We start from the raw sequence: 8054 nt of genomic DNA on the forward strand, positions 1-8054 counted from the left end.
TCAGGAGATCTTGTCTTTTTTTCTACTTCCCATGAAGATTAGATCCATTATGTCTCTCTTAGGGTCCTCATTGTTGTCTATGTTCTCTGGGATTGTGGTTTGTAGGCTGCTTTTCTTTTTTTATGTTTAAAAACCACTTATGAGTGAGTACATACAAAATTGTCTTTCTGGGTCTGGGTTACCTCACTCAAAATGATGTTTTCTAGCTCCATCCATTTTCCTGCAAAATTCAAGATGTCATTTTTTTCTACTGTGTGGTACTCCATTGTGTAAATTTACCACATCTAGATGACAACCGTGCAGGACAGATATGTGTGTATATGTGTGTGCCTTTGTCATTTGATGGTAATGGCATCCAATGGTCCTGTACTCTGTCCCTGGACTGTCCTACTCCTGAGAGGTAAGACTGAATTTCTTGGGTCTTCAGATGGCAAAGGAATGTGAGGGCCTTAATTCTGACACTGACATCTCTAGCTGGCCTGCTGGAACTGGGAAGAAAACCATGGAGATTAACTCAGGGCTTTACAGCCAATGATGGCAAGTGGCTGACCAGGGGAAGGCAGACAGAGTACAACCCTGCAGACAGGTGCTGCCAACTTCCTTCCAGCCACCTGTCATTCAGCAGCCTGGACCTGTCATGCATCTAGCTTTCTCTGCCAGCATGAGGGTCAGTAGAAGAGTTGTTAGGGTCATAACCTGGAACCTGGAAGCCCTGTAAAGCAAGGCCTAGCTAGACATTTGTCTCAACAGGCCAGTTAAAAGACAAGCCACGGTGAAAATCAGGAAAAGGAGATTGATTCAGTGTGGCTACGTTGGAAAGAGGACAAAGAGGCCCAGTGACCCTCCACAGGTCTATGCTGGGGTCCTGACATGGGATTAAGCAGGGATAAAGGGCTATGCATAGCCCAGTGGTCCCTGTTAAGTGTCGCGCTACCCATCACTGACCCCGCCTTTGGTCTCAGCTCCAGTGTCTCCTGCAAGGAGGTCTGATAACCTGTCCAAACTGTATGGAATCTCTTTCTGGGAGACAAGTCCTCCTCTGGCTGGCACCAGGCTTCAGTATTCTCCTTCTTCCAGTGTGAGATTCCTGGGAGAAATTCCAGTTTCTTGGAATGTATCGTCTCAGTAGCCTGAGAGGGAGGAGCAGGGATATCTCTTTAGAGAGCTTCATTCCTGCCAAGATGGTGGTGGGTCAGACTTGCCTCTGGTTGGCTGGAGCTTATGGATCTCAACAGGGATATGGGAGAGGTACCAGGACAGATGGCTATCGACAATGTCTTTGGGGAAACTCCTGGTCAGGGTGACAGGAGTCAGTTCAAGAATTCAGAGAAGACATTTCTAAACATTTCAATTTCAACTCACTATGAAGAAAAATAAATTAGATCCCAGAGCCTTAATCACCTTCTACATTTGAAGGTCATGCACCAACATAGACATTCTGAAATGAAAAGTTCAGAAAATATAAATAGCGTTTCTGCTCATGCACCCCTGTGGAGAGACCTCTGCTTGACCAGCTCCAAAGGCTGCGGTTCTGATTGAGGCCAGGCCTTTCCTCTACGGCCTGTGGCTAGAGGACTTAGAACCAGTCTCTTCTGTAAAATGGGACAATAATTCCTACTTGCTGCAGCTTAAATGAGATGGTACAAACACGGTGTGTCTGGGATAAAGCTCTTCAGGCTGGAAGAGCTCCTGTGTGGTAACCATGGTGATCTTCATCATGCTGGGGATGGGGGGGATGGCTCACCCTTTCATGCTAATGTAAATGAAACTCACCTCAAAACACAAGGGGCCAGCAGGCTCATTTTCTAGGTGGCCCCACTGTCACCAGAGATGCCAGGTCATGGCCAAGCATAACCCTGTGACTAAGATGACAGTTTCCCTTTACAAGATCCGATGCTCTGCCACCCCCTCCCTGTGACCGCAAAAGGTTAGACCTGGAGCCTGGCTGAGGGAAGGCGGCCTGGTGTTCCCTAGGCTGAGGCCAGGGAGCCGGTCCAATTTCAGATTCCTCTGTTCCTTTTGAAATAATTGAAGTGTCAGCTTGGGTTCATGGGCTGGTCACAGCTTCGATCCCTCCCTAACTTCCTAAGGCAAGTCCATGAATTATACAGTGTGTGGGGCAGACGGTTCTAAGGAAGGCTGCTTCACAAGCTGGGCTTAATAAGGACGCTCCAGCTATTCTTGGAAGGCATTTGCAAGTCAAAAATATGGCGCACACGGAGCTCTGATGTCGCCTTCAGAGTCTGAGCGTTTCAGCTGGGTCAGCACTATTTTATGTCATATGCCACCAACAAGGAGCGAGGAGGGGCATGGCACTTTGTTTGCCTTTGTTTCCATTTTAACTTTTTGGTGATAGCACAAATGGTCAAATGGGCCCCGCCTCCTCCCATGTTGACTCCCAGCCATGTCAATCCATCACCCCTGGGCTCGGACAGGACCCTGGCTGGAGAAGGAGGAACTGCCTTCGCCATCAGAGCCTAGGGCTCAGTGACAAGGAGAGCTTTTTTGTTTTCTTTCATGGCTCTTACCTACAAAACTCTAGACCATAGTGGTGCCATGTTAGAGACTCGGCTGAGAAGAGAGAAAGAGGGCAGAACAAATATTTCACCACTTACCCCAAATTAGCAATTGATGCGTGTGTGTGTGTGTGTGTGTGTGTGTGTGTGTGTGTATGTGTGTGCGTGCACATGCACACATGCTGGTGCATGTTTGTATGTAGGTGCACCTATGTGGAGTGTGTTCGTGTGTGTAGAAGTCAGAGGCCAGCCTTGGTACTTGTTTCTTTCATTCTGGCCCACTTTGTTTTTTAAAACAGGGTCTCCTGTGGGTCTGGTACCTGCTAAGTAGGCTAGGCTGTCTGGCCAGGGTGCACCAGGAGTTCAGTTGCCCCCATCTCCCCTGCACTGGTCTTACAAGCTTAGGCCATCCTGCCTGGTTTGTTCGTTTTTAAGGTTTATTTTTAACTATGTATACATGTCTGTTGTGAGGGTGCGTGCACACAGTGAAGTTTTCCTCAGAGGCAGGAAGAGTGAGTCAGATCCCCCGGAGCTGGAGTTATAGGTGGTTGTGAGCTGCCTGATGTAGGTGCTGGGGACTGAATACAGGCCCTCTGCTAGAGCAGCAGATGCTCTTACATGGTCAGCTATCCCTCTGTCTACCACATTCCCCCTTAAAACAGGGACCTGGGGATCAAACCCTGGTTTTTCTGTTTATAAGGTAAGTATTTTGCTGACTAATGTATCTCCACAACACCCCTCCCCACTCCCCACCACCAATCTGTTTTTAAACATCAAATATCCCAGAGGAGGTAGTCAAAGTCATCAAGTCAAAGCTCATATGGGACAGCCTCAGGTAGAAGGCCAAAGCATCCTCAGGCCTTAGCTCCTGGTGTGGATCCCATGCCTGATCTGCTGATGTAAGAACATGTGCTCCCCAGCCTCGCCGACTGCTTCTGTGGCTTTGGGCCTGTGACATGGGTTGACCTAATCAGGACAAGTCTCTGGGTCTTTGCTGGACATGTGTTCTCCATGTCCTCGGTTGTCCATCATTGTCACCTTGTTCCAGTTGTGAGACTCCCTCATCAACAACTGTTCCCGTGGGTGTCTTCTGAGACTGTTCGCCTAATCCTGTCGTTAAACAGCTGTTCCCTGTCCTTGTTGACATCAGCTGGGTCATGACAGTATCTTCATCTGAGCACATATGATGGCTTTCCTGGCTGTTGTGAGTCTCTGTGGAAGCTCTGCCTTTCAGATGAGCCCTCATGTCTCTCCATAGGCCTGGAGAAGCCCATCTGATGTCTCTGCACCAGGCTGCGGAGGGGCTTCTGTCCTGGACAGTTTTATGTCAGCTTGACACAAGTTAAAGTCAGCTGATAAAGGAACCTCAATTGAAAAAAAATGCCTAAAAGATTAGGCTGTAGGTAGGCAAGCATGTAGGACTCTTTATTAATTAGTCATTGGTGGGGTGGGGTCCCAGCCATTGTAGGGGACACTCCTGGGCTGATGGTTCTGGGTTCTATAAGAAAGCTGGCTGAGCAAGCCATGAGGAGCAAGCCAGTAAGCAGCAGCCCTCCATGGCCTCTGCATCAGCTTCAGACTCCAGGTTCCTGCCTAGTTGAGTTACTGTCTTGACTTGGTGCTCAACAGACTGTGGGTCAGGCTATGTAAGCCAAAGCAACCCTTTCCCCCCCAAGTTGTTTTTGCTCATGGTGTTTCATCACAGCAATAGGAGTCCTGACTAAGGCTCCATGGATCCAGATATCTGGCTCCTCCACAGGATTGTGGTCCCCCTCCAAGGCATGCTGTCATCTCAAATCTTCCTTTCTTATTTTTAAAATATGGCAGAGATGTTTGATTCTGTGGTTTCCTTTGGACCACAAGAGGCATGGAGGCTATGGCTCCTTATGCCCACCACATGCATTGATGGTCATCCTCTGTTGGCACCTTCCATACACTTAGGTATCCGTCTCTGATCTCTACAGCAAGGTTCTTTGACTCACACAGTTCCTTCTAAGCTTTGTTTCCAATGATACTTGGGATGGACAGGATTCTTACAAATCAAATCTCAACATCCCAAAGCTTGACTCTGTCTTGAGATGAGAGGTGTCGACCGATTCATTCTTGGCTAATGTTTGTTTTTAATTTCCATCTATTTGTCTTCCTTCGCTCCCCACCTCCCCATCTTCCTCTTTTCCCTTCCCCATCTTTTAGGTATCCCAGGTTGTCTTCAAACTTGCAAAGTGACTTGAATGTCTCATCCTCTTGGCGCTACTGTAGTTCAGTTGGTGGTATGTCCACCTAGCATACCCGAAACCCTGGTCTCAATCTCTATAAATCAAGCATGACTAAATGTATCTGTAATTCCTGCACTTGAGAAGTGAAGGCAAGAAGACCAGAGGTTCGGCATCATTTTTGACTGTACAGAGATTCAAGATCAGCTTGGGCAACAGAAAACCCCATATCCAAAAATGGGGCAGTGCTTAGGTTTCAAAATATTTAAAAACTGTTTCTTAAACTTAAAAATTGCATTGTTTCTCTGTGAGTGCAGGCATGTGTGCATGGGCACACCTGCACACACACACACACACACACACACACACACACACACACACACACACACACCATAACACAAATGTGGAAGTCAGAGGACTGTGGAAATTGATTTTCCCCTACTGTGTGGGTCTAGGTATTGAGCTCAGGTCATCAGGTTTAGCAACAAGCACCTTTACCCACTGGGCAACCTTACCAGCTGAAAAAGTGTGTCTTGCTTATCTTTTAAGGTAGGAAAAGGACGGGGAGGTGTGGGTAATAAACAGTGGAGAGTCTGATGATTCTTTCTGTCTGGAGGAGGAAGAAGAGAGATTTCGGAAATGCCTAGCAGCAGAAGAAGACAAGGGCTTGGCAGGAAGCAGGGTAGAAATGGCACAGGATAGGAACTGCTCCGCAGAGAACACTGGCATATGTGCTGTGCTCCGCGGCTGTCCATCAACTCCCCTCCCTCCTGCAGGGACGAAGCATCTCCTTCCCAGCCTATTGAATTAAGACTTGGGGGTGTGACTTAGTTTTTCCAGTGATTGTGAGAGGAAGTGACCCACTTTGGGCTACAGACACTTTCAAAGTAAGCATGGATGTCACTTAGATCCCCAATGGTGGCTGCTTAGTCATCCCAGGTTCCAGAAAGAGACAGCAGCAGCAGGGAGCATGACTTGCAGTTACCAAGCCTGAATCCATTCCCTCTTGGGCAGAATTTGTTATTGAACCCCAGCCTAGCCTAGCCTGATTGATGATACACCGTAGTTGGGTGTGGATGGAAGGGAGTCTATGTAACTAGGCATCAGCTTCTTTCCCTGTTAATTGGTTCATGTAGGAGTCCCTGGGTGGTAGGGGCTAATGAGGAGCCAATATGAAGGACCTTGGGCATCTCATCTGTCTACCACATCCTCAGAGACTAAGAAGTCAGGAGTCAGAATGGGAAGGCATGGGAAACATAGGGAGGTTCAGAAGTCCCTTCTTGCTAGTTAATATAAATGCAACTTTACAGAAAAATAAATGGCTCTATTTTTTTTTTTGGTTACCACAAATGTCACTATTATCACAGATGACATTAATTTTTAAGAGAAAAAGAAGAAAATATGTCACAATTCTGTTTGGTGCATATGCTGATTGAATGAAAAGTTTATAGCAGATGCCAGCTTCAAATAAGGACATATAAATATTTAATTGTTTGTCTTCATGTATACATTTCTGTATACACAATATGTGTTTGCGTGCACACAGAGCACTGGTTTTCAAGTCAGGGTGGTTTCATTTCTAGGGGACATTTGCCAATGTCTGGAAACATTTTTGTTTGTCCTAGCCGAGGTCTGGGGTGCTCCTGGCATCTGTGGGAAGAGGCCTGGCACACTGCTTATCTTTCAAATCCCAGGGCAGCCTATGTTATTTGGCTCAAATGTCAGTGGTACTGAGGTTGAAGTCAGATATTGTGCAGTACACTTGTAATCCCAGCACTTGGGAAATGGAGGCAGGAGGATCAGAAATTTAGAGTCATCTTCTGATAAGTGGTCAGCTTAGGCTAAATGAGACCCTGTCCTAAAATAATCACTTTAAAAAATAATTAAAAGAAACACCAAACAACAGTGCTGAAGTTGAGAGATCCTGGCCTGGGTTTACTTTAAAGTTTGCCAAATTTACTGCTTGTGGGATTAATTAAAACCCAAGTGGCTGGGTACAACCGCCAGGTTTTTTTTTTTCTTAAATAAATCATTTGGAATGGGAAGACCCACTCCTAATCTGGATCTTTGAGGTGGCTTCTCAGATTCATCAGATCCACCTTTAGTGTGGACCACTTCTGCTGGCAGTCTATATAAAAGACATGGAAGAAGGAAGCTCTCTCTGCCTGCTTGTTCTCATTCTCACTAGCAGGTCCACTGGCATTAGGGTCTACTTCTTCAGGATTCTGGAGAATACTGCAGACCAGCTCAGACATCCGGCCTCATGGTCTGAACAACTACTGAATTCTTGGACCATTCGTTGGTATCCAGCCATTGTTGGACGAGGTGGACCACAGCCCCTAAATCATTCTAATAAATCTCCCATATATATAATATATGTTTAATATTATATATCCTGTATGCATATATTTCTGTGTATGCATTGACATATATAAAATTTGCATGTATGCATTTCTATGTACACAATATGTATGTATCTACATACACACAGGATGTATATGTGCTTGTATACATTTCTGCATGCACATTTATATATGTATATATAAAATCTGTATGTATACATTTCTGTATACACAGTATGTGTTTACATGCTTATGATACACACACACACACACACACACACACACACACACACACACATTCTTTCAGCTCTATTCTTCTAGAGAACATTGAACATTACAGCATCTGAAACCAGAAACTATGCGGGTGGAATTTATGAGGACATGGTGTTCTTTCTCTTCAAGCATGGCCATTTGCATACCTGCTAGAGTCTTTTTAACAGCCCCATCTTGGCTTACTCTCCTGGCTAACTACATGAGCTCACTGGGCATCAGATGGAGTGGAAAGCTGTCTTTCAGAGTACTGACAGACATGTTGCTTTGTTTAAATCTAGTAAAGCAGAAACATAATATATAGCAACATTCCGATTCTAAAACACCTTCCTACTTCCCCCTCTCCCCCCTCCATATCTCTAATGGGCCCCACCTCCCATTGAACATCCCAGTAGCTCACCAGTTTTAAAATCACATCTACTTATTCTTTTGCATGTGTATATGCAAGAGCATATCACGGCACCTGTGTAGAAGGCAGAGGCCATGTTTAATTAATTGGTTCTCTCCTTCCACCAACTGGTTCCGGGGATCAAACTCAGGTTGTCAGGCTCAGTGGCAAGTGCCTTCACCTGCTGTGCCATTGTGTCAGCCCTTGTCATCTTGCTGGCTGAGCCCTCATCACCTTGCTGGCTGAGCCCTCATCATCTTGCAGGCTGAGCCCTCATCATCTCGCTGGCTGAGCCCTCATCATCTTGCAGGCTGAGCCCTCATCA

The sequence above is a fragment of the Microtus ochrogaster genome, chromosome 5, assembly GCF_000317375.1.
Source record: "Microtus ochrogaster isolate Prairie Vole_2 chromosome 5, MicOch1.0, whole genome shotgun sequence".
Taxonomy (NCBI): Eukaryota; Metazoa; Chordata; class Mammalia; order Rodentia; family Cricetidae; genus Microtus; species Microtus ochrogaster.